This window comes from Chiloscyllium plagiosum, unplaced genomic scaffold, assembly GCF_037043375.1.
Source record: "Chiloscyllium plagiosum isolate Xiang-an unplaced genomic scaffold, Cpla_swu_hap1 HiC_scaffold_21, whole genome shotgun sequence".
In the NCBI taxonomy this organism is placed as follows: domain Eukaryota; kingdom Metazoa; phylum Chordata; class Chondrichthyes; order Orectolobiformes; family Hemiscylliidae; genus Chiloscyllium; species Chiloscyllium plagiosum.
The window spans coordinates 32,752,359-32,777,897 of NW_028270159.1; the positions used below are offsets into that span (position 1 = coordinate 32,752,359).

Here is a 25,539-nt window from a genome sequence, read left to right on the forward strand (position 1 = left end):
TACAGCAATGGCTGATCCTTTTTGGGGGAGGCTAGATGGTTGGAGTGGATCAGATTGGGTCCAACAGTATTTGGTTTGATCCCTACTCCACCTTGCCCTGCCCATAATGGGGATCACAGCACCGAGACTCAGATCTATCTCTGGACAGAAAACAGAAGAAGCCCCAACCCATCATATATTGTAACCCTGACAGGAGTTCATTTCCTGTCTTTTACAACTTTTGATGACCTGTCATTTTTGGGGAAATATATGCCCTCTTTGAATGTTGAGTTTAATAATGGCAGGAGAAGATTGATTTGATGTGCTTTGTTTAGTGACATGACAAACATATGTTTTATAAATCAGTCAATAACTTCCTTGCAAATAGTACACAGAGGAATTCTTATCCCACTGTTTGTTTAAATAAAAACTTTCCCTCAACTGGTGGAGTGCCATAAATATAATGTACAATGATATTGTGATGTGGAGTTGTGGGCAGAATGGCTAAAGATACCGCAGGAGTAAGAGCCAACAACTGATCCCCTTCAAAGTCTCTGTAATGATGGCTATCATACTAAAGTAACAAATTGTTAATAGGCAGTAAGCCATATCTTACTTGCTCTTCTATTTAGAGTTAACAAGCAACTCTTTTCCTCTGCGTAAACAAAATCAGAAACTGCTGGAAAAGCTCAGCAGGTCTGGCAGCATCTGTGGAGTGAAATCAGAGTTAATGTTTCGGGTCCAGTGACCCTTCGTCAGTTCTGCGGAAAGGTCACCGGACCCAAAACATTAACTCTGATTTCTCTGCCCAGATGCTGCCAGACCTGCTGAGCTTTTCCACAATTTCCATTATTTTTGTTTCTGATTTACAGCGTCCTCAGTTCTTTTGGTTTTTATTGAGTGGTTTTCTTCTACCAGGCAGGCCCTGCAGTTTCCTACGCCAAAACAGAATATTACCTGCAATCTCCATGAGCAACAGTGTGGTGAGCTGGCATGTCCATACCACAGTAACAGACTGGCATCGTGCCACAGTAGGGATAACACTTGGTTTTAAGGCTGTGCTGTGATATCACAATTTGAGAGCTATACAAAGTTGTTCATCCAGTGATGATCTGTTTCATTTGTCACGTACAATCGTTTGGAAATGACTCACTTCAATCTGACTGGTTACTGACAATATCATGAGACTGGAACCACTGGAGTCTTTATAATGTTGTCAACATGTAACTGGGCAAACAGAGGGTTAGAGTATCTATGGGACCTTATGGTACAGCTGGCTTAATACAGCTGTTAAAAACAGGACAGAGTATTGTGCTTTTGTACAGTTCTTTGTCCCCTGGCTGCAGTGTAAACTGTTTCGGACTGTTTCCTATAACCAGTAGAGAAATAAAGCAGAACGTAGAAATTTCAAGCAATTAATCCATTCTCATTAGATACATAATAAAATCTGATTTATTTTGTGAGATTTAGAATCGCGTAGAAGTAAACAGTAGACTAATGTAACTGTACATTCTCAAAAAATGAATTCATGTTATCTGTCATGTCCTTTAAACTGTTTTTACGCAAATAGTAGTGTCATAAAGTCATAGAGATGTACAACACAGAAACAGACCCTCAGTCCAACTCGTCTATGTAAAATGGATACCCTAACCTAATCTAGGCCCATTTGCCGGCACCTGGCCCACATCCCTCTCAACCTTTCCGATTTATATACCTATCCAGATGCCTTTTAAATGTTGTAATTGTACTAGCCTCCACCACTTCCTCCGGCAGCTCATTCGGTGCATACACCACCTTCTGCGTGAAAACGTTGCCCCTTATGTCCCCTCTCACCCTAAACCTATGCCCTCTAGTTCTGGACTCCCCCACACCAGGGAAAAGACTTTGTCTATTTTTCCTCTCCATGCCCCTCATGATTTTATAAGCCTTTATAAGGTCACCCCTCAGCTTCCAACACTCCAGGGAAAACAGCCCCAGCCTATTCAATCTCTCCCTACAGCTCAAATCCTCCAACCCAGGCAATATCCTTGTAACTCTTTTTTGAAACCTTTCAAGTTTCACAACATCCATCCGATAGGAAGGAGATGAGAATTGCACGCAATATTCCAACAGTGGTCTAACCAATGTCCTGGAAAACAACAACATGACCTCCCAACTCCTATACTCAGTGCTCTGCCTAGGAAAAGAAAGCATAGCAAACTCTTTCTTCACTATCCCATCTACCTGTAACTCTACCTTCAAGGGACTATGAACCTGCACTCCAAGGTCTCTTTGTTCTGCAACAATCCCCATGACCTTAGCATTATTATTAGATTCCCTATAGTGTGGAAACAGGCCCTTTGGCCCACCAAGTCCACACCAACCCTCCGAAGAGTAACTCACCCAGACCCATTCCTCTCCCCTATACTTACCCTATACTAATGCACCTAACACTATGGGCAGTTTAGCATGGCCAATTCACCTGACCAGCACATTTTTGGAGTGTGGGAGGAAACCGGAGCACCCAGAGGAAACCCATATAGACACTGCGAAAATGTGCAAACTCCACACAGACAGTTACCTGAGGCTGGAATCAAACCCAGGCCCTGACGCTGTGAGGCAGCAGTGCTAACCACTGAGTCCCGTGCCACCATTATACACCAAATGTATAAGTCCTGCTCTGATTTGCTTTTCCAAAATGCAACACCTCACATTTTTCTAAATTCAACTCCATCTGCCACTCCTCAGCCCATTTGCCCACCTGATCAAGATCTAGTTATACTCAGAGGTAACCTTCTTTGCTCTCCACTACTCCTCCAATTTTCGTGTCATCTGCAAACGTGCAAATTATACCTCCTATATTCACATCCAAATCCTTTATCTAAATGACAAAAAGTAGTGAACCCAGCACCCATCATTGTGGCACTCCACTGGTCACAGGCCTCCAGTCTGAAAAGCAATCTTCCACCAACACCAGCCACTTTCTTCTACCTTTGAGCCAGTTCTGCATCCAAATGGCTAGTTCTCCCTGTATTCTATGAGTTCTAACCTTGCTAACCAGTTTCCCATGAGGAATCTTGTCAAATGCCTTACTGAGGTCCATATAGATCATGCCTACCTCTCTGCCCTCATCAATCCTCTTTGTTATTTCTTCAAAAAAACTCAATCAAGTTTATGAGTCATGATTTCCCACACACAAAGCCATGTTAACTATTCCAGCAATCACTTCCCTAGCTTCCCACAGAGTTTGAGGGTACACCTAATCAGGTCCTGGGGATTTATCCACTTTAATGCTTTTCAAGACATTGAGCACTTCTTCCTCTGTAATATGGACATTTTTCAAGATGTCACCATCTATTTCCCCACATTCTATATCTATCATGTCCTTCTCCACAGGAAACGCTGATGCCAAATATTTGTTTAGAATCTTCCCCCATTTCCTGCAGCTCCACACAAAGGCTGCCTCGTTGATCTTTGAGGGGCCCTAATTCTATCCCTAGTTACCCTTTTTTGTCCTTAATGTATTTATGAAAACTCTTTGGAATCTCCTTAAACCTATTTGCCAAAGCTGTCTTATGTCCCCCTTTTTACCCTTCTGATTTCCCTCATAAGTATTCTCCTACTACCTTTATACTCTTACAAGGATTCACTGACCTGACATATGCTTCCTTCTTTTTCTTAACCAAACCTTCAATTTCTTTAGTCATCCAGCATTCCCTACACCTACCAGCCTTTCCTTTCACCCTAACAGGAATATTCTTTCTCTGGATTCTCGTTATCTCATTTCTGAAGCCTTCCCATTTTCCAGCCGTCCCTTTATCTGCAATCATCTGCCTCCAATCAGCTTTTGAAAGTTCTTGCCTAACACCGTCAATATTAGCCTTCGTCCAATTTAGAACTTCAACTTTTAGATCCAGTCTATTCTTTCCCATCACTATTTTAAAACTAATAGAATTGTGTTTGCTGGCCCCAAAGTGCTCCCCCACTGACACCTCAGTCACCTGCTCTGCCTTATTTCCCAAGAGTAGGTCAAGTTTTGCACCTTCTCTAGTAGGTACATCCACATACTGAATCAGAAAAATTTTCTTGTACACACTTAACAAATTCCTCTCCATCTAAACCCTTAACACTATGACAGTCCCAGTCTATGTTTGGAAAGTTAAAAATCCCCTACCATAACCACCCTATTATTCTTACAGTTAACTGAGATCTCCTTACAAATTTGTTTCTCAGTTTCCTGCTGACTATTAGTGAATGAAAGGTAAATAAATTGTGCTGCTTCAGTTTCATGTTGATCTGGGCCTGATAGGTGCCAACCCTACATGGCTTTTAAGGTTTTGAGAACGTGGATGGTTTTTGCCCCAGGTACCTGGAGAGGACCTCTGTCTGTAACTACAGAACTGTGCTTGAAATCCCTTCAAACAGCAAACATACGATTCCCAGCCAAGCAGTGAAACAGCTCTTGCCCTTTCCAAGTCAAGCAGTCCAGCTCAGAGATTGTTAACATTGGACAGTGGACACAGATGGATCAGAAGGTTATAGTTCATCCAAAGGGCAATTTGAACTCTTAATCTGGACAAACAGTTCAGTTTAATGTTCAGAGAATTGATGCATTCTTTGAGGTGAATGAGGCAGATGGCCAAGACCCCAAGCTTCAGACTGAAATATTCAGCCCGAAATAATTTCAGATTGTTGGACAGTTATGCAAAGTAATTTTCAGTCCAGCTGAATCCAGTGTAAACCTCGTCTGCTTCACGTCCCCAGACAGACTGGAATCTTTATAAAGCTGAGCAACAAGATTGCAGATGGATCGATTTTCCCTTGTTCTGACAATAAACAGTTATAAATTGGAAGGCTCTGAGCCTTGCATTCTGATCCGACAAGTAGAGGAGGAATCCTGATATGTCTGATTTAGTCAATCTGTTATTCTGATAAAAACCTGCTTCTCTAAAATGCACCTTTGGGAAGCCCTGAGTAAATACTGTTAAGGTCCTGGATTGAACACTGTGTCAAGACCTGCACAGTTGTAGGTTTGTCCAATTACACTGAGTGAGAAATAGCTTTCAGCAATACTGTGCATTCAGGAAGAGACGTGATAAGAGAAAGTGGTGCAATGCCTCCTGCTGGCGACTTTGTGCTAGTTTCCCACCCACCGGATCCACACTCGGGCTCTATATTTATCTTCAGTGATCACATGGTGATATTTCTTTTGGCCTGCTGAGCATTCCTCACGACTTGTTGCAGCAATTTGCCTGGAAGCAATCTAGAATGTTGAGGATGAACATTTCCGGTGTGGCAAATCTCAGTGCTCCAACTTTTCCACATTTCACTTAATCTATGTCATTAATCATGCTCAATGTGCACTTTTTAGTTCAGTATTTTGCAGAAGACACATTTAGAGTGAGTACCCTGTAAAGGGTGACTTCAGAAGTCACCACAGGATCTATCGTACCTGTTGCACCACTCGGTTCAATCATAGCTGATCTTCACTTCCACTCTGCCTTCCTTCCCACTCCCCAAGTCCCTGATTTGCTGAGGGATCAAAGACAATTTATCCAAAATATATTCAATAATGGAGAATTACACAACCCGGCCAGGTAGCACATAGCAACATTTCACAGCTATTTGAGTGAAGAAGTTACTCCTTGTCCGAATGATTGTCCCTTATCCTGAGGCTGCAAATCAGTCCTCCTCCTGCTCCAACACACCCCCCTCCCACCCTGGAACATGGAAACAGGTTCTCATTGTTTATTCTATCAAGCCATTTCAGATCCCTGCAGGTTTCAGTAAGGTCTTCTCTCATGAGACCTTATGAAACTGATGAGAATATAGACCGGATCTACTCAACTCTCCATCAAAGGAGAACCCTCCCACCCCAGGGACTAATCTAGCACACCTTCGCAGCACTACGTTTAACATAAGCATTCAGCACTTTGTGTCGTGAAGTGTCTCACTACAATATGCAAGTTCCTCAATCTGTGAACATGTAGAGAGATCTTCAGAATTGCAGAATCACAGAGTGGATTAATGCAGAGAAGGCCATTTGGCCCATTCTGCTATTACCTGCTCTCCAAATGAGCATTATGATTTAGTGCCATTCTCCTAGCTTTTTTAGAACATAGAACATATAAGAATACAGCGCAGTACAGGCCCTTTGGCCCTCGATGTTGCGCCGATCCAAGCCCACCTAACCTACACTAGCCCACTATCCTCCATATGCCTATCCAATGCCCGTTTAAATGCTCATAAAGAGGGAGAGTCCAGCACTGCTACTGGCAGGGCTTTCCATGAACTCACGACTCGCTGAGTAAAGAATCTACCCCTAACATCAGTCCGATACCTACCACCCCTTAATTTAAAGCTATGCTCCCTCGTAATAGCTGACTCCATACGTGGAAAAAGGTTCTCACAGTCAACCCTATCTAAACCCCTAATCATCTTTTCTGGTATGTTCCACCTTGTTTCTATTCAAATAATCATCTCACTGCCTTTGAATGCCTTAATTGAACCTGTCCACCACACTTCGAGACATTCCAGGTCCAAGTCACTTGTGTGAAGGAAGTTTTCTTCACATCACATTTGCTCTCCTTGCAAGTCACAGCACACCTGCACTGCCTCATTCTCGATCCTTTTATGAGTGGGAGCAGTTTCTTCCTATCTATTGTGCTATGACATTTCTAGATTTTGAGCTTTCTCCCAGATTTCCTCTTTGATTCTTCACTCATACGAGAATGCTTCCAACCTTGCCTCATAACTGAAGTTTCCCATTGCTGGGACCATTCTTATAAGGCTCTTTTGCACTCCCTCCAATGTATTCACATCCTTGTTAAAGCGCAGCTCCCAGAACTGTACACAACACCCCAATGGAGATTGAATGCATGTCTTGTATAAATTCAGCATAACCTCCTCACTGTTGTGCTCCACAACTCCATTAATAAAGCCCAAAATAGTGTATACATATAGGCGTCTCATCCCTGATCCCATCAGATTTTATGTGAGTTGACTGCTCACCAAAGGAGAGGGAGTGTTAATAGCAGGCAAGGTTACCTTTCGTTCATCATCCATCTCCAAGTCTCAGAGGAGTTGTAAATGTGGCATGATCTGATCAAGATGGAATGGGGACATGCAGAAACAAAGTAGTGCAACAAAGGGTACTGACCTTGTGTATCCCACCCTTCTCTCCTTCAGTACTTTTCAGGGTTCCTGAGGAACAGGCCTCTCTGCTTCGATGAGTCAGAAGTTTAAGGGACGAATGTGCTTCCTGTAAGTTTGATAGTCACCTGTATTGCCTTCCCCATAAAGCTGTGTGGAAACTGATGAAGGGCTTACTCCTGACGAAGGGCGTATGCCTGAAACGTTAACTTCCCGTGCTCCTTAGATGCTGCCTGACCTGTGTTTTTCTAGTACCACACTCTCGACTTTGATCTCCAGCAGCTGCAGTCCTCCCTTTCTCCTGGAAACTGGAAATAGTGGTTTGGGGTCAGGATTGAACATTTAACATATTTTAATTTCCTATCTGCCTCCAGTTTATCCATCCTTGAGATTGAAATAAACCCCACCTAGCCCCAACTAAGAATCTAAAGTCTCTGCAAAGAGGGGGATTTATTATCAAAAAAGTTTGCTTCGATGTGGCAGCTATGATGAATCTTTCATTTTTTTACAACAAGAAAGGAATATTGGGTTGCATGAAACATTTCTGTGGGCGGCACGGTGGCACAGTGGTTAGCACTGCTGCCTCACAGCGCCAGAGACCCGGGTTCAATTCCCGCCTCAGGCGACTGACTGTGTGGAGTTTGCACGTTCTCCCCATGTCTGCGTGGGTTTCTTCCGGGTGCTCCGGTTTCCTCCCACCGTCTAAAGATGTGCAGGTCAGGTGAATTGGCCATGCTAAATTGCCCGTAGTGTTAGGTAAGGGGTAAATGTAGGGGAATGGGTGGGTTGCGCTTTGGCGGGTCGGTGTGGATTTGTTGGGCCGATTGTAATCTAATCTAATCTAATTTCACATTAAATCCAGAGTTGTGCATTTTCCTTTGTGTTCAGAAATGTTATAAATAACTATTGAGAACTCGCATCAAGCTCCCCCTCTCTCTCTGGAATGCTCTGCTTGTTATAATAACTCCCCCATGTTAGGCCCAAAGCCCATCTTGAAATGCATTCTGTTGCATTAGTTTTGTTTTTAAATAGTACACATTTTAACTCAGCTCCACATCTCCTGTCATCGATTAAAGCTTTGAAACACAAATAGAGGAAACGGAAACTCTGTTTTTGTCAGCTTGACAACCCATAAGCAGTATGAGTCATTTTCCTGCCTAGTAATTTAGTTCCCTGAAGCATCGTCTGTCTGTACGTTTGGTGAGCCTTGTGGCTTGGTTTCAGTTTTCCCATCTGGTCATATTTATGACCAAGCCCCTTTTCAAGTTTGTGCAACTTTGACCTCCCTGCTCTGTCAGAACACTCTGCTTATTGCACCCTGTTCTGTGAGGAGGTGCAGGCAGGCGCGTTGACATTCTCTGTGCCTTCTCTCCATCCCTTTGACAGTGGGTAACAGTCAAAACGTCTTTGTTTCAAACTCTGGGTTGGGGAGTGGCGGGGGAAGACTCTATTCCCTGCACTTCCCTGCTGTGCAGTGATGGGCTTGCCTCCTTTGTGGCATTTCAGTGCTGGAATTATGCCAGAGAGGGTGTGTGTATGTGTGTGCATTAGACTGGAGCCATCCCATCCTCTCCCTGTTACACTGCACACCTTCAGGGCCGAGAAAGCACCCACAAGGTGAATGCTCCTAATGTGAAGACAGCAAGTACTGACTACACTGAAGTGCAAACCAAGCTGACAACTGCATCCTGTGTACAATCGATTTTAGAGGCAAGTGTACTAAATGCCATTTTAGTTTCTTTAGGATCAGGATGAAACTCTGCTTTTTAGCTGTGATTTGTTTTTCAGGACCGTTTCCATGATATTGTGTCTGTGGGGTTTTCCCACTGTTTGTAGAGTTGCATTTAGTTTAACACTGTGAGATTGAACATGGTTGCAGTAAAGCTGATTACTGACGCGATAGAGACTGGGGAAGCAGCACAGACTGACCCAGCTCTTTGCCAACAAGCTCAGCTCCACCGAAACTAACCCACATGAATACACTGATTAACACTGTCGTTCTGGGTTAAATGAATGTACATGTGGCCTTAAAAACTTGACAATTCTGCCTGCTGGAGGAAACCCTTTGCTGCTTGGTGACGGCTTTGTATTTTCTGTGGTTACTAAGCTACCTCCCACTTCAAGTTGTACAATAAAACCTGCTGGATAGTCTGAGGCCCTAAAATTAACCCTGCTCGTTCTGGCTGCGGTATGCTGCAGAAAGAATGAGATTCTCATTAAATTAGCTTTGTCTCATTCAGTTTTAAAATTATATATGTTAAATGTTAGTTAAGAATACATTTACCTCTTTGGGGTTCATACTATCTGAAAGTAATTTTGTCTCCTGATTATTGGCAATAACTTTAAGCTTCAGAACAAAGAATCAGTGATTTCCTTTCTCCTCTTTTCTTTACCTCAGGAAAAAGTTATTCACTTGTAAAACTGCCTTTTTACATATTATTTAATTCCTCTCACTCTTATGAGCACATACGTATTCCTGATTATTTGGTTTATACAGTGCTACTATTTAAACGGGATATTTTACTGATTAATTCTATTGAGGTACAAAGCACATTCACACTGTGCGTCACCAATTCTGCTTCCATTCCCTTTCAGTTATTAGGCATTGGTTACGTAGAAAAGGCTTACCTTTTACAATTTTTTTACATGGAATTGGTAAATAGTCTATTATATTTTAAAAGCAGACTTTGCTTTCTTTTTGGAGCAAAGTCTTTTTCTTTGTTGCAGGGAATGGGTTCACAAGTACCAGATAGTGGTCTCACTCAGTGTGTTTTCGGTTGTTAATAAATCAGGACTATTGTTGGTGAACTCAATCACATCCCCGCCCGAAAGTCAGACAAGTTTATGTCCAGCTGGCTGCCACCAGCCAATGAAAAGGCACAACAATGATGATTAAAGCTCCTCCCCCATCCTCAGTTCAACGTCACTGAAACAAGTTGTACTGCCTCTCCCATTGCCATGGCAGGGAACAACAAAGTCAGCATGGGCTAGGACTTGAATTTCTTAGTGCGTAGAATTCATCAGCTCAGCAGGTAAACTGAAGTTACTTTCTCAATATGTCCGTTTTCTGAGGATCTATGTTTTTGCCACAAGGAAGAGAACCAAATTTACTGATAAAAATACTGAAACAGCAGACTCTCTGACACTGATGGAAGGCTGCATGACTGGAGGAGCCCAATTCAGCCTCTTCTAAGCAATAGTTTAACCCTGTAAATAACAGCGCCTAGGAACTCTTGTGCCTCAAGACAGATACCTTCAGGTTCAAGTACAACTCCAGAACTTGTTGACCTCAGAAGTAGCATTCATGATGTGGTTCATGAAAACTCCATACAGACTGGTATCCCATCACCAAATCACCGTTTATTCACACGTGGAAAGTCCTTGGCACTAATCAAGCTTCCTCAGAGCCAGCTCTCTGGGTGAACAGAGCCTCTGACACTCCTGTTTATATCTGTCAGCCAGGGCTCCCTGATTGGACCAGGTGAGCAGACCCAATCAGGGAACTCATATTCTGTGAGGTCCACTTGGCTGACCTCGTTACAATCTCTACATCCCTTGCTGTCTGAGTTCAAGGACATAGGCTGGTTCATTATTTTGTAGCTCCTCCGGGGATGTTTTAGCACTATGTCAGGTTTCATCAACTCTGCCTCGCTCTGATACTGATAGCATGTAACATACAGTAGCTCGCCTCTTACACACGGAGCGCGCGTTTTGTTACAGACTGGTTCTGCGACCACAGAAACGGTTACACCATATTGACCTCTATGGGATCTGGGTGACCATTTAACCACATGTTTATTTTAATTGGTTCTGATTTAGATGTTGCGAAGCAATTTAATTTGATGTTATACAGGACATTGGTGAGGCCTCTTCTGGAGTACTGTATGCACTTCAGGTCGCCCTGCTACAAGACTGATATTATTAAATTGGAGAGGATGCAGAAAAGATTTAGCAGGAGGTTGCAGGAGAGTGGAGGGCCTAAGTTATAAAATAGGCTGGGACTTTTTTTCATCAGTGTAGGAGGTTGAGGGCTGACTTTATAGAGGTTTATAAAATCTTGAGGAGCATAAATAGGTGAATAGCAAGGGTCTTTTCCTTAGGCTGGGGGAGTTCAAAACTCTGGCTCATATTTTTAAGGTGAGAGAAGAAAATTTCAAAAAGGAAATGAGGTACGATGTTTTCACTCAGGGAATGTTCGTGTGTGGAATGTACTGCCAGAGGAAATGATAATGCTGGTAAAATTGCAACATTTAAAAGACATTTGGATAAGGTCATGAATAGGAAAGGTTTGGAGGAATAAGGGCCAAATGCATTCTCCTCATTCCTGAAGAAGGGCTTATGCCCGAAACGTCAATTCTCCTGCTCCTTGGATGCTGCCTGACCTGCTGCGCTTTTCCAGCAACACATTTTTCAGTTAAAGACAATTGATACAAGCAAACTAGGGAGAGAATAGGGCCTCATTCCTGAAGAAGGGCCTGTGCCCGAAATGTCGAATCTCCTATTCCCTGGATGCTGCCTGACCTGCTGTGCTGTTCCAGCAATAAAGTTTCAACCCCTCAAAGATCAGCAAGGTGGCCTTTGTGTGGAGCCACAGAAAATGGGGGAGATACTAAATGAATATTTTGCATCAGTATTTACTGTGGAAAAGGAAATGGAAGATATAGACTGTAGGGAAATAGATGGTGACATCTTACAAAATGTCCAGATTACAGAGGAGGAAGTGCTGGATGTCTTGAAACGGTTAAAGGTGGATAAATCCCCAGGACCTGATCAGGTGTACCCGAGAACTCTGTGGGAAGCTAGAGAAGTGATTGCTGGGCCTCTTGCTGAGATATTTGTATCATCGATAGTCACAGGTGAGGTGCCGGAAGACTGGAGGTTGGCAAACATGGTGCCATTGTTTAAGAAGGGTGGTAAAGATAAGCCAGGGAACTATAGTCCGGTGAGCCTGACCTTGGTGGTGGGCAAGTTGTTTGAGACAATCCTGAGGGACAGGATGTACATGTATTTGGAAAGGCAAGGACTGATTCGGGATAGTCAACATGGCTTTGTGCATGAGAAATCGTCTCACAAACTTGATTGAGTTTTTTGAAGAAGTAACAAAGAAGATTGATGAGGGCAGAGCAGTAGATGTGATCTATATGGACTTCAGTAAGGTGTTCGACAAGGTTCCACTTGAGAGACTGATTAGCAAGGTTAGACCTCATGGAATACAGGGAGAACTAGCCATTTGGATACAGAACTGGCTCAAAGGTAGAAGACAGAGGGTGGTGGTGGAGGGTTGTTTTTCAGACTGGAGGCCTGTGACCAGTGGAGTGCCACAAGGATTGGTGCTGGGCCCTCTACTTTTTGTCATTTACATAAATGATTTGGATGCGAGCATAAGAGGTACAGTTAGTAAATTTGCAGATGACACCAAAATTGGAGGTGTAGTGGACAGCAAAGAGGGTTACCTTAGATTACAACAGGATCTGGACCAGATGGGCAAATGGGCTGAGAAGTGGCAGATGGAGTTTAATTCAGATAAATGCGAGGTGCTGCATTTTGGGAAAGCAAATCTTAGCAGGACTTATACACTTAATGGTAAGGTCTTAGGGAGTGTTGTTGAACAAAGAGACCTTGGAGTGCAGGTTCATAGCTCCTTGAAAGTGGAGTCGCACGTAGATAGGATAGTGAAGAAGGCATTTGGTATGCTTTCCTTTATTGGTCAGAGTATTGAGTACAAGAGTTGGGAGGTCATGTTGAAGCTGTACAGGACATTGGTTAGGCTACTTGGAATATTGTGTGCAATTCTGGTCTCCTTCCTATCGGAAAGATGTTGTGAAACTTGAAAGGGTTCAGAAAAGATTTACAAGGATGTTGCCAAGGTTGGAGGATCTGAGCTACAGGGAGAGGCTGAATAGGCTGGGGCTGTTTTCCCTGGAGCGTCGGAGGCTGAGGGGTGACGTTATAGAAGTTTACAAAATTATGAGGGGCATGGATAGGATAAATAGATAAAAGTCTTTTCCCTGGAATCGGGGACTCCAGAACTAGAGGGCATAGGTATAGGGTGAGAAGGGAAAGATATGAAAGAGACCTAAGGGGCAACCTTTTCACTCAGAGGGTGGTACGTGTATGGAATGAGCTGCCAGAGGAAGTGGTGGAGGCTGGTACAATTGCAACATTTAAGAGACATTTGGATGGGTATATGAATAGGAAGGGTTTGGAGGGATATGGGCCTGGTGCTGGCAGGTGGGACTAGATTGGGTTGGTATATCTGGACGGGTTGGACCGAAGGGTCTGTTTCCGTGCTGTACATCTCTATGACTCTAAATTTCTTCGGGAGTGTGTTTTTACCTTGTCGCCACTGAAATAACTCCACAGAAGCCAGTATCCCATCACCAAGTCATCCTTTATTTACACATGGAGATGCCTTGACATTGGTCCAGCTTCCTCAGAGTAAACAGAACCCTTGCCACTCCTGTTCTTCCCAGATTAACAGCCCCAATTAGAGAACTCACATTCTGTGAGGTCACCAAGCTGACATCATTACAATCACTACAGTTCAGTGCGCTGGTAATCAAGCAGGGAATCCAACCATCAGTTACCCAGTATGCCTGTTCTTCCTACAAGCTATCGTGTTCTCTGAACTCCTCCTCCATATTACTTCAATTTGTTTTGCTGCACCATTGGTATCTATGTTTTCAGATGCTAGGTCCTCTCTTAGATATGTTCCCTGTCTGTCTTCATTCAACTCATCTGTTTGCCAAAACTTTGGATCATTTGTTTTAACACTTATTTATGTGGTTTGATGTCAATGTGTATGTACGAACATTTCTATGAAATGTTTTACTCCTGCTCGTTTACCAATACAGTTGTTGTTGCAGCCTGCTGTGCTGTGGAGTTGACTGACTCTGTATGTGTATCGTCGTACCAATAATGTTGAAGGTTTGTGTGGTTCAGCAATAAATAAGTTAATTGCTGTGCAGGATCCCTGTGGGGAAGGAAGGCAAATTCATCGAACATGATAAGGATATTGAGATTGTGATGACTTTGCAAATGCCTGAAAAGCTCCATCACAGATTGGCCCTGTGGTATTTTGGGTCTGCCTCTGAAAGGGTAATTAAACTGCATGTTTGTATCATTGGAGAATGTAAACTGAAGAATCAAAGAGATTTAGATGACTTGATGTTTATATGGAGCAGGTTCTGTGGAAGGCAGATGAGAGAGTTGCATGCAGAGGAGCACAGTTAATCTAGTGCTGTCTTCCATTCTACAGGTAGCTTTGTACTCCCGTTTCCATTGAGGAAGACTTTGTCACAACAATTACCTTCTCATTTCATCTTCTTTTGAAGTATAGATATTATGCACATTAACTAGGAAAAAATTCTTAGAGTAATAGATTCATACAGCATGGAAACAGGCCCTTCGGCCCAATTCATCCATGTCGACCAAGTTTCCTAAACTAAACTAGTCCCCTTTCCCTGTGTTTGGCCCATATCTCTCTAAACGTCTCCAGCCCATGTACCCGTCCAAATGTCTTTTAAATGTTATAATTGTACCCACCTCTGCCACTTTCTCTGGCAGCTCATTCTATATACTCACCACCCTCTGTGCGAAATAGTTGCCCATTTGGTCCCTTTTAACTCTTTCCCCTCTCACCTTAAACCCATATGCCCTCTAGTGTTGGACTCCCCTACCTGGAAGAGAGCCAAAACTCTAAGTGAAGGTATGTTTTAACTCCTGTTGCTATGCTGTTCAATGTAAATGAACAACTAATGTTTTAGTTTTGTCAACTGTAAACTATACAGTTGGTAAGGTAGAGTGGGGTCTGCCTGGAGTCATGCAGGTAGCAGCAGAGCCAGAGACTCCTGGTTACGGGCATGGGAGGCCCTGAGCAGGGTCTCCTGGTTATCACCGAGGCATCGGCTGCAGCTCCTGATTGATGTTGGCTAGAAGCTTGGACTCCTGGTTAATAGTAAGGTGGCAGTTGTGTTGGGAATCCTGGTTATCAGTGAGGTGGGGTGGCAGTGTGGCTGGGAGTCCTGGTTATCAATGAGGTGGGGTGGCAGTGGGGAATCCTGGTTAACGGTGAGATCGCAATGGGGCTGGGAGTCCTGGTTATCAGTGGGGTGGCAGTGGGGCTGGGAGTCCTGGTTATCAGTGAGGTGGGGTGGCAGTGGGGCTGGGATTCCTGGTTATCGGTGAGGTTGCAGTGGGGCTGGGATTCCTGGTTATCAGTGAGGTGAGGTCGCAGTGGGGCTGGGATTCCTGGTTATCAGTGAGGTGAGGTCGCAGTGGGGCTGGGATTCCTGGTTATCAATGAGGTGAGGTCGCAGTGGGGCTGGGAGTCCTGGTTATCGGTGGGGTGGCAATGGGGCTGGGAGTCCTGGTTATCGGTGAAGTGGCAGTGGGGCTGGGAATCCTGGTTATCGAGGAGGTGGCAGTGGGTCTGGGAGTCCAGGTTATCGGTGAGGTGGCAGTGGGGCTGGGAGTCCTGGTTATCAATGAGGTGAGGTCGCAGTGGGGCTGGGATTCCTGCTTATCAATGAGGTGAGGTCGCAGTGGGGCTGGGAGTCCTGGTTATCGGTGGGGTGGCAGTAGGGCCAGGACTCCTGGTTGGAGTCACAGAAGGCCTAGAGCGAGCAATCCTGGTTATCAACATGGCAGCAACAGCCGGTTGTGGTAGTCCTAGAGCTGGGGATTCCTGGTTATCAGCAAGGATGGCAGTGGAGCTGGGGTCTCCTGGTTGTGGAGCAAGTGTGGGTTCAGCACAGGGCTCAGCATCAGCTTTGGTGAGATGGTTCGTGCTATGAAGAGATGGTTTCTAAAGGAGGGTGTCCAACTGTGGAGTAAAGGTGTCGTGTTACTTGGTGAGCTGACAGCACTCATGGTGGAGGAAGCAGAATTAAGATAGACTCTCTTTTAGCTATATCTTTTTTTTTATCCTTAAACTATTCAAAATGGTGCCAGATTGTGGCAACAGTTGAAGCTTTTCACTGTAAAATACGAGTGACAATAAATCATTCAATTTAATTCATATTTAGTATTCTCCCCCGTTCTACCTTGTCAGGATCTTATAAATAGCTTATTACATTCTTTTCCTGTGCCCAGTGCTAAACAATGGAGCCAAGCATTTGTAAATGAGATGTCTGGTAAACCCCAAGGTACTGAGAACGTGTCTAGATTTCAATCTGTTGCTTGGTTAGCTATTCTGCCGTGCGCAATCTTTGACATTCAGTCATCTCTCGGTGTACCTTGCATTTTAAAGTGGTAACTAACTGCCAGTTTGGAGAATTATTCAGATCACGGCACACTGGAGGTAGGTGGAACACCAGCTCGTTGATTTTGTTCTGATGTTGCTATAGTCACCTCAGAAGAGTTTCACTTGGAATGTTTGGCAAGCCTGAAGTGTTAAAACTGTATGGTGCTCAGTCTGGTTTCTGTATGTTTGAGGGATGGGATTTAAGTAATGAAAACCAGTCACTGTGAAGCAGGTCAGCTGAGTCTGGAACATTACTAATAAATAGTTCTGGAGATGCAGTGAGAAACTGGGGATTTGAGATAAATTGTAGTGAAGAGAAATTTGTTTTAGTATAATGGAATGTGTCAGTGATTAAACACAAGTGCCCAAGTTTTATTTAGTCTGTGTTGTAGGCTTTTTGTAGACTCTGATCCTTGATAAATCTAATTTGCTTTGATCTGCACTATTCTTCCTCTCGTGATATAATTTAATTTCTGTGCATTTCCAACACCCAAATAAATGAAGCTACACACCTGACAAACCTGGGTAGAGACGAACTGATGTACTTTTAGGTGTGCAATACTTGGTCACAGGAGGCAGTATTGTTTCTCACATTTTAAAGGGGCCGCTGTTGACTTTATAAGAAGCTTTTTCTGAAGTCGTACGGACTGTAGCGAAGAATTATGTGGTGATGTCATTAGGGCAATGAATGTTTCTGCGAAGTACACCTTAGTTTTTGAAAGAGAAGTTTAAAAACTGTTTCACGTATGTTGTAAAGGTTTGTAAAAATTACAGCAGATCTAGTCCTCAGTGCAACATTTTTGGCCGGGTCACCAGAGCACTGAGGGTGGTTTACAGAGCAGGCTATTTCTGACTCTTTCAGGAACTCCGCTTGACCACAGATTGCTTAATCCAGCAGTCTTCAGGAGGGTGGTGTACCATAAGTAAGGAATATTATTTGGCAGCCTTCGCTTCCAAAAAGTAAAGCAATCAGCAAACCTTGGCTTTATGCCTAGCAGGATGAGTTGAGTTTGCTATTCTGGCTAAGACTGTATTGTAGCCATAACTAGTGCTGGTGGTTAGATGAGGGGGGTGGCTTAATTTAACAACAATATTAAATAAATGCAGGATGTTAATGTATAAAAGTTGCACTCTTTCACTCCAACTGTGAAGTCTACCCCACCTAAAACCCAGTTCTCCTCTTTCTTCCTTCCACTGACTCCCATTTCCCAATTTCCCTTTCCACAGATCCCAATCCCAATCCCAATTTGTATTTCCATCTCTCCTCAACCTTGCACCTTTCAAAGCCAGTCTTACATTCTTCCATAAGTCTCATTCCCCAATCTTCTCACTCCCCGTGGTCTCCAAACTTCCACTCACCCAATCTCAGTCTCCTTGGTACTCTGAGCCATAACCCTGCACCCACCCCATCCTCCACTTGAATCTCTCAGCCTGCCACTTTCCCCTCGATTTCTAAATTTCTAATTTGCATACCATGTCCTGACTTCCTCTGGCCCTCAGCAGATTAGTGAGTTCCAGTTCTCTGTGGCCACAAGTGATATTACTGGGGGAAGAGTTAGCAGTTAGTGATGCTCCAAGGTGGGGGAGGGACAACAGGGCACTGGAATAATAGTTCCTGGGAGACCTCTACCTAATTGGATGATTCATGTGCACACAGCAACCTTACAGTGCCTTTTGCATTGGTTTTGGGTCTTGACATGTTACAATCCACCTTCACCACATCCCTTTGCCCCATTTAAGTGCCTATCCTTCCCATTGTGACAGGAGATCTATATATTTTCAATGTGCTTGTTGAAATAACTCCACAGAGGCCAATATCACATCATCATGTCATCCTTTATTTACACATGGAGAGTCCTTGACGCTGGTCTGGCTCCCTCAAGAGCCAGCTCTCCGAGCAAACAGGATGTCTGACATGCCAGTTCTTTTTTCTTTTTTTTTATTATTTTTTACAGAAGAAACAAAAAACTTCAGAATAAACTCCTCCTTAATGCAAGAGAAGTGCCTGTTCATTTTTTTCTTTTTTCTCCTTTTTTTTCTGTTTTTTTCATTCTTTCTTTATTTTTTTCCCCAGCACCCATGGTGTGTGTGTGTGTGTGTGTGTGCAGGTGTGAGACACAGTGAAAGACACAAGGTGCACGAATCTTTCTTCAAATTTCCACCACCAGGAAGATAGGAAACACCCGAGTGGCCAGTGACAAGCAGTTCCCTTCACAAAAGGGCAATGCTGTGTGATCAAATAGTGAAGGGGAGGGCAGGGATTAAATCAAAATAGAGTTGGAGGGGGAAATAATGCACTCCACTCCCTGCGGCGCCCACCTCTCCCTGAACAACTCCAGGGTGTTGGTGGACACCACATGCTCCTTTTCCAGAGACACACGGGCTCTAACGTAACTGCGGAAGAGGGACAGGCAATTGGCCATAATGACCCCTTCCACAGCCCGCTGCCTGGACTGTTTATGACCAGTTTGGCCAGCAGACCCACGAGGAGGCCTTCAGACCCGCCCTCCCTCCTCTGTACCGGGTGTCCGAAAATCAGGAGCGTGGGACTGAAGTGCAACCAAAAGCAGAGGAGGAGGTTTTAAGAAAATCAAGAAGGGAGTGCAAACGCCCACACCCAATATACACGTGGTCCACGGACTCCACAGCGCCACAGAACAAGCAGTTGGGCTGGGAGTCCATGGACCACCGCAGTCTGCGGTTACAGGGGACCGCTACGTGCTGCACCTTCCATCCCAGATCCCCGAGAGAAAGGAGGAGGACTCCCACATAGAGAGCCCTCCACTGGGGCTCTCCAACGCCCGGTGGCAAATGGGCATGCCAAGGCATGTCCGGGCAATGGATGAGGGAGAAGAGTTGGATGGTGTGCAGCAGCTGTCGATACAGGGCCTGCCTTTTTACATCCTTAAAAGGGACAAAACTAAAATTCCGGAGGCGGCTCAGGTTGTGGGGCACAGGTTCCTGGGGGAAAAGTGCCTGTTCCTATCTGTCAGCCAGACCTCCATGATTGGACCAGGTTAACAGCCCCAGTCAGGGAACTCATATTCTATGCTGTCCACCTGGCTGACCATGTTACAATCACTACAGTTGTGTTCACTGCCATTGAGTTAAATGTGTTGGGTGTAAAATGGGAGCACGTGTTCACTGCAACATTTTATTTTAATTGCTCTCTGAGAGCTTGTGACCATTTGCTCCCTACTAAATGCACCCCTTCACCTCATCCCATGGCATTCCTGCTTGCAGATATTCACACATTGAAGTCCAAACTCCATCCTTTCTCTAAGAATCTTCCTCAATTTCATTTCCTCAGTTTTTAAGAATGTGTTCTTTCCTGAGATTCAGGTGTTGCTAGCTTGGCCAGCACATTTATCCCAAATCCCTAACTGCCCTTGAGAAATTGGTGGTGAGCTGCTTTTTAAAATTGCTGCAGTGAATGGGGTATAGTGATGCCCTCAGGAAGGATTTCCAGGATTTGACTTAGCCCAAAGTGAAGGAATGACGATATAGTCTAGATGATGTGTGGTGTGGAGAAGCAAGTGATAATGTGTTCTGAGTCTGCTGCCTTTACCCTTGTGGAGGTACAATTCATGGGTTAGAAGGTGTTATTGAAGAGGATAAAAACAATGACTGCAGATGTTGGCAACCAGATTCTGGATTAGTGGTGCTGGAAGAGCACAGCAGTTCAGGCAGCATCCAAGTAGCTTCAAAATTGACGTTTCGGGCAAAAGCCCTTCATCAGGAATAAAGGCAGAGAGCCTGAAGCATGGAGAGATAAGCTAGAGGAGGGTGGGGGTAGGGAGAAAGTAGCATAGAGTACAATAGGTGAGTGGGGGAGGGGATGAAGGTGATAGGTCAGGGAGGAGGGTGGAGTGGATAGGTGGAAAAGAAGATAGCCAGGTAGGACAAGTCATGGGGACAGTGCTGAGCTGGAAGTTTGGAAGTGGGATGAGGTGGGGGAAGGGGAAATGAGGAAACTGTTGAAGTCCACGTTGATACCCTGGGGTTGAAGTGTTCTGAGGTGGAAGATGAGGCGTTCTTCCTCCAGGCGTGGTGGTGAGGGAGCGGTGGTGAAGGAGGCCCAGGACCTCCATGTCCTCAGCAGAGTGGGAGGGGGAGTTGAAATGTTGGGTCACAGGGCGGTGTGGTTGATTGGTGCGGGTGTCCCGGAGATGTTCCCTAAAGCGCTCTGCTAGGAGACGTCCAGTCTCCCCAATGTAGAGGAGACCGCATCGGGAGCAACGGATACAATAAATGATATTAGTGGATGTGCAGGTAAAACTTTGGATGTGGAAGGCTCCTTTAGGGTCTTGGATGGAGGTGAGGGAGGAGGTGTGGGTGCAGGTTTTGCAGTTCCTGCGGTGGCAGGGGAAGTGCCAGAATGGGAGGGTGGATTGTAGTGGGGGCGTGGACCTGACCAGATAGTCACGGAGGGAATGGTCTTTGCGGAAGGCGGAGAGGGGTGGGGAGGGAAATATATCCCTGGTGGTGGGGTCTTTTTGGAGGTGGCGGAAATGTCGGCGGATGATTTGGTTTATGCGAAGGTTGGTAGGGTGGAAGGTGAGCACAAGGGGCGTTCTGTCCTTGTTACGGTTGGAGGGGTGGGGTCTGAGGGTGGAGGTGCGGGATGTGGACGAGATGTGTTGGAGGGCATCTTTAACCATGTGGGAAGGGAAATTGCGGTCTCTAAAGAAGGAGGCCATCTGGTGTGTTCTGTGGTGGAACTGGTCCTCCTGGGAGCAGATGCGGCGGAGGCGGAGGAATTGGGAATATGGGATGGCATTTTTGCAATAGGTAGGGTGGGAAGAGGTATAATCCAGGTAGCTGTGGGAGTCGGTGGGTTTGTAAAAAATGTCAGTGTCAAGTCGTCGTCATTAATGGAGATGGAGAGGTCCAGGAAGGGGAGGGAGGTGTCAGAGATGGTCCAGGTAAATTTAAGGTCAGGGTGGAATGTGTTGGTATTATTCAAGAAGCTATTGCAATATATCCGATATATTCTGCCACTATGATAAGTAATAATAATTCCAAAGGAATCTTTTTGAACCACAAATCACCCCTATTCCTTGCAAGAATTGACCTACTTGAGAGCCTCAGGATCAACCTCCTGTTATCTTCAATACTTTATCATGTCATTCCTGCCAACACCTCCAACTGTTGAATGGATCAGATCAACAACTTCATCCTGTAGTTGCACTCTGGCTTCTTCATTACGTCTGCATGTCACACAAGAAATATATTGTAACTACAAAAATGTGCTGGATACTTAGACTGAGACATTGTTCCTTCCTCCTTCTGCTCAATGGTGGTTCTTCAACTTTTTTTAAAAGAATTATTGCAGTTCTGTGAATGAATGCATTAATATTTAAATACAATGTGTAAGCATACTGTGTCCATTTTGTAAAATAGAACAAGTTTCCGCTTTATTTTGTGAGCTGATTTACAGACTGCATCAGAGATTGAGAAGTATGCGTCTAATGAACTGTGTCACTTTCAATACTCGTCAGATATTATCCCAGTCAGGCAATAGTGAACCAATTTACCAGCGATATAGAATTACACATTCTTTCAACTTTTAGAAACTAGACATAATACTGGTAGTTATAAAAATGCTAGGAATCTGTTAGTATCTTTAGCTTGTGCTTCTCTCAGTCGAGTTGTAACTTTTCTTCCTACAAGTATTTGCAATCTATCTTTTCACTATGAAATGTCAACAGTTTAGCTTTGTGTATCTTCACATAGCCTTTCCTATTTCTAGCTGCATGGAATTTTTCCACCTGTTGTTTTTACTTCTGTTGGTGAATTAATAATGTTTAACTTCTGAATAAGTAAATTTGGTGCCTGATAAATGGTAAATAGCACAGATTGCTAGAAACTTTGGTCATTTAATGTCTGTGGACCTATGTTGTGGTTCTGTTCGCTGAGCTGGGAATTTGTGTTGCAGACATTTCGTCCCCTGTTTAGGTGACATCCTGAGTGCTTGGGAGCCTCCTGTGAAGCGCTTCTGTGATCTTTCCTCCAGCATTTGTAGTGGTTTGAATCTGCCGCTTCCTGTTGTCAGTTCCAGCTGTCCGTTGCAGAGGCCGGTATATTGGGTCCAGGTCGATGTGCTTATTGATTGAATCTGTGGATGAGTGCCATGCCTCTAGGAATTCCCTGGCTGTTCTCTGTTTGGCTTGTCCTATAGTAGTAATGTTGTCCCAGTCGAATTCATGTTGCTTGTCATCTGCGTGTGTGGCTACTAAGGATAGCTGGTCTTGTCGTTTCGTGGCTAGTTGGTGTTCATGGATGCGGATCGTTAGCTGTCTTCCTGTTTGTCCTATGTAGTGTTTTATGCAGTCCTTGCATGGGATTCTGTACACTACATTGGTTTTGCTCATGCTGGGTATCGGGTCCTTCGTTCTGGTGAGTTGTTGTCTGAGAGTGGCTGTTGGTTTGTGTCCTGTTATGAGTCCTAGTGGTTGCAGTAGTCTGGCTGTCAGTTCAGAAATGCTCCTGATGTATGGTAGTGTGGCTAGTCCTTTGGGTTGCGGCATGTACTCGTTCCGTTGTCTTTCCCTTAGGCATCTGTTGATGAAATTGTGCGAGTATCCGTTTTTGGCGAATACATTGTATAGGTGTTCTTCTTCCTCTTTTCACAGTTCTGGTGTACTGCAGTGTGTTGTGGCACTTTTGAATAGTGTCTTGATGCAACTTCTTTTGTGTGTGTTGGGGTGGTTGCTTTCGTAGTTCAGGACTTGGTCTGTGTGTGTGGCTTTCCTGTATACCTTTGTGATGAATTCTCCGTTTGGTGTTCTCTGTACCATCACGTCTCGGAATGGGAGTTGGTTGTCCTTTTCTTCCTCTCTAGTGAATCGGATTCCTGTGAGTGTGGCGTTGATGATCCGGTGTGTGTCCTGTGGACCTATGAATGCTGTTTGAGGTTTTGCTAATTTTTGCATGTTCGTCAGTTTCTGAAATACAGCCAATGGAATAGTTCAGTGAATGAGGTGGTCACTCTGTGTGACTGATCCCCCAGGTGATTGTAAAATCAATTAGATTTCATCAATTCAGGGGAAAATTGGATGGATTTCTTTCAGAAAATAATATTTTACAGTACCTGAATCATTTGAGACAGGAAAAGTGATAAGGGCAGCATGTTTGGCAAGAAAATGGTTCTGCTTAGGATTTATAGAACTTCATTGCAATGATTATCATTGCATTGTACCACTAATGGCACAAACTAGAAGAACCTTAGCCTTTTCTTACATTCCTGTAACATATTGGAATTTATGTAGTTGATAGGGTGTGAGACATGTTTTGGAACTGCATACAATTTACTTTTGGAAAAATGTATTATTTGATGCATTGAGATTAGTGGTCCTGTTCTCAAGCAGGAAAGCAGAATATCAGTGATGTACTTAAAGATGGTCAGACCTCCATTCTAAGCTTTGAAGCCAAAAAATGAAGACACCAAAAAAGTACTTGAACACATAGTGTGAATTTATGAGTTAATGAATCTGGCAGTGGTTGGTTAATTTACAAAAGTCTCTTTGTCACTGCAATCCATGTTATTGGTAAGTTTATAATCTGTAGGCTCAGCACTTTCTATCACTTTCTATTGAAGTGGAATCCCTGCAGTGTGGAAACAGGCCCTTCTGCCCAACAAGTCCACACCAACCCTCCGAAGAGTATCGCATCCAAACCCATTCCCCATTACTCTACACTTACTCCTGACTAATGCACCTAACCTATGCATCCCTGAACACATTCACCTAATGTGCACCTCCTTTGGATTGTGAGAGGAAACTGGAGCACCCAGAGGAAATCCACGCAGACACTGGGAGAATATGCAAACTCCATGCAGACAGTCGTCTGAGGCTGGAATCAAACCTGGGTCCCTGGCGCTGTGAGGCAGCAGTGCTGACCACTGAGCCACCGTGCCACCCCTATAAACCCTACAACAGAACCAGAAATGAAAAGAGGAAAACCAGAGGTCATAATTTTCCTGCCAAACATGTTGCCCTTATCACTTGTCCTGTCTCAAATTATTCAGGTACTGTGATAGGAGTTCAGCAGCACAGTTGTTTAGAAGGCCAACAGATTGCAATATCTGTCTTTTACTGTCGAAATTATCAAACTGTTAATAACAAGTGAATGACTGAGCATTCAAGTCCCACTCCAGAAACTTCAGTACAAAGCTTAGGCTGACGTTTCCATGCAGCAACGAGGGAGAATTTAACTTTTGAATGTGACGTCCAAACCAAGGCTTGGTCTGCGCTCTCAGGTGGACCTTAAAGACCTTCATGGCACTATTCCAAAGAAAAGCAGGAAAGTTTTCTCCCCTGTCTTACCCAATAATTATCCTTCATCCAAAATCACCGCAACAAGTTACCTGCTCAGTTAATCTCACTGATGTTTGGAGAACTGTGCTCAATGCAGATTGGTTACTGTACTTCCCATTTTACAGTAGTAACTCCACTTGAAGTCTTTCAGCAGCTGGAAAACATCTTATGACATTATGAAAGACACTATACAAATACAAATTCTTTCTATTTTAAGGGGGACTAGACCCTTGTTGCCAATATGTGACATTATGACTTCATATTTAATAGCAACCAGTGCCAGATTTTTAATTAAAAGTGATTATCTATAGTATGTCATGATAAAGCATTCAATGATATCTGAAGCAAAATACATGTAATGCAGTCCTGCACAATAAAATAGCATAGTCAATCCTAGATAAGCCTAACACGGTTACATTGTAGTTAATCAATTATCTAAATATTTATCTGACCTCTATCACCTATTTAAAAACAATTTGTTCAAAGTATCTTTTACTAAAATTTCAATCGATATGAGGAAAGACCATCTCATTGTAAACTTTAATTATCTGTATGGAGTCAGAATCAACTTGGGACAGGAGCACTTTTTAGGCCATATTTCTGATTACAGGCAAGATTGGAATGAACCTTTTAAGATAATGAAAGAGCATAAAAGTAATCCGCCCGAGATAGTCTGAGAAATGCTTTTGTACGATTGTAGTTCCATTCACTGAATACTGTTTTGAGTTTCCCAGAGTCATATTTACATGTGATGAAGACGCCTTCAAGAAAGGTGGTGTCTGTTTCTCGAATTAGTGCTGTTTGACTTTGAAAATTGTAAACGAACCAGATAATTCAATTATCAAGACAATAGCAATTTTGTCTGGA

General features: G+C 43.9%; 1 protein-coding gene across 8 annotated transcripts in view; it reads left to right on the plus strand.

Annotated features, from left to right (window-relative positions):
* Positions 1 to 25,539, plus strand: part of akna (AT-hook transcription factor) — a 202,294-nt gene that overhangs the window by 33,312 nt on the left and 143,443 nt on the right. Inside the window, exon 1 of one of the 8 annotated variants that reach the window (XM_087998485.1) lies at positions 8,367 to 8,820. The exons of the other annotated variants lie outside the window; for them this stretch is intronic. The gene's annotated coding sequence lies outside the window, so the exon portion shown is untranslated. Of the gene's footprint in view, positions 1 to 8,366; positions 8,821 to 25,539 lie in introns of those variants that run through there. 8 annotated transcript variants of the gene reach the window in all.